The sequence below is a fragment of the Arachis ipaensis genome, chromosome B9 (assembly GCF_059453495.1).
Source record: "Arachis ipaensis isolate K30076 ecotype BB chromosome B9, ASM5945349v1, whole genome shotgun sequence".
NCBI lineage: Eukaryota > Viridiplantae > Streptophyta > Magnoliopsida > Fabales > Fabaceae > Arachis > Arachis ipaensis.
In genome coordinates, this window is record NC_142444.1 from 94,931,383 (window position 1) to 94,933,512 (window position 2,130).

Genomic DNA, 2,130 nt, shown 5'->3' on the forward strand with positions numbered 1-2,130 from the left:
AATTCGAATTCCCTAGCCTCCCAGGACTAGTGGGTCCCATAGAAACTCCACCTACCACACCTACCTCACCATCTATCTCTCCCTCTTTCTTTTTCTCTCTTATTCCCAATTGTTCATATTTGCTCGAGGACGAGTAAAACTCTTAAGTTTGGTGTTGCAAAAGCTTTGCTTTTTGACTTCCACTTCCCTCACCCTATTTGTCACTTATACAATTCAGCTAGAATTTTCATAGAAGAGGACAAGCCCATCACTTAAAGAAGGATGGAGCATGTTAGAGAGTCGGCACATGGACCACAATAAGAGAATGTGGAGCCACCTCAATAAGAAATCCCTGAGATGCCTCAAGGAATGTATTTTGCTCCCAAAAAAATTTGTTTAGGATCAACTGAACACCTCTCTGGGAGAATTATGTGATGCCAGAGCATTTTGGCCAGTTTCACTAACCTTTTCTTTACTGTTTTTAGGGTAGTTTCATGCATTTCCTTAGAAAATAAGCTAGTTTTGGGTAGATATTCACTTACATCTCGATTCGAGCATACATTGTGCACCTTATATGATTTCATGAGGATTTTGCATGAATTTAATGACAAATTGGATGTTGCATTTCCCATGACTTGGATTAGAACTTTGATGCACTTTACTGCTTGATTTCAGGACAAAGGAAGCAAAGAAGAACCACATAGTGGCTACGTTAGTTATACTAAGGTTAACACCAACGTGGAATGGGAGTAACTTGCAAAGTTAATGAGAAAAGTAATTGCCAATAACGCTCTCGAAGCCATCATTGCCCACATTAAGAGTCACGTTAACTAAGTTAACGTGAACTCTAACGTGGAAGAAAGGAAATGGAGCCAACGTTAGTGACACTTAACATTATCACTAACGTTGGACCAAGCTCATAAGTGGCCACGTTAGTTGCCATGTTAACTTGGTTAACGTGGCCTCTAACGTTAAGAAGTAAAGGGGAAGCCAACGTTAGTTACATTCAACTTTATCACTAACGTTGGCCAAGCCCCAATAAGCCACGTTAACTCCCACGTTAACTTAGTTAACGTGGAAGTTAACGTGAAGAAGGGAGGAAATCGCCAACGTTAGTGACACCTAACATTGTCACTAACGTTGGAATGAGCCCACACAAGCCACTATGAGCCACGTTAACTCCCACGTTAACTTAGTTAACGTGGAAGCTAACGTGGATAAGGGAATGATGAGCCAACGTTAGTGACACTCAACTTTGTTACTAACGTTGGAAATGGCTGGCATGGCCACATTAGAAGCCACGTTAACCTAGTTAACGTGGACTCTAATGTGAGAAATAGGGGCACATTGGAATCTTAGTGACAATGGTAAGTATCACTAACGTTCTCGAAGGTTGGCAAGCCTACGTTAAAAGAGCCACGTTAGCTAAGTTAACGTGGACTGTAACGTAAGGAAGGGGGAGACTTCTCAACGTTACTTGGAAAGGTAAGTCCCAGTAACGTGTTCGAAGGGCATAGAGGCAACGTTAGTGGCAACGTTTGTGCCACTAACGTTGAAGTTAACGTGGCTCTTACTTTTGTCAGGAACGTTAGTGAAAAAGGTGATTGTCACTAACGTTCTCGAACCCATATTTTCACTGAACATTAACACCACTAACGTCCTGAGCTAAAGTCTCTGCCCACTTCACACTTTCTCTTTGCAAGTAAAGCCAAGCCCAATGAAGAAGAGAAGTGCTTCAAACTCAAGATCCAAAGGCCCATACCCAAGACTTGAAGAGCCAACTAGAAAAACAGAAGAGTAGTATATATAGGAGTAGCTTTGAATTAAATTGAGAGTGGGAAATTATAGGGAGCCTCTTAGCATAGAACTACTCTCTGTATTTTACTTTCTCTGCACTTCTAGTTTCATCATGTATTCTCCATCTTTGTTTTCATTTTCCAGAGCTATGAACAACTAAACCCCTTTCATTGGGTTAGGGAGCTCTGTTGTAATTTGATGGATCAATACTAGTTTTCATTATTCTTCTTCTATCTTTTCTCTTGATTTTACTTGAAAGCTTTCGATCTTCATCCAATTGGGTAGTTATCTTGGAAAAGAAGCTATTCATACTTGGATCTCTTCTGAACCTTGAAAGAGGAATGAAGAGATCAT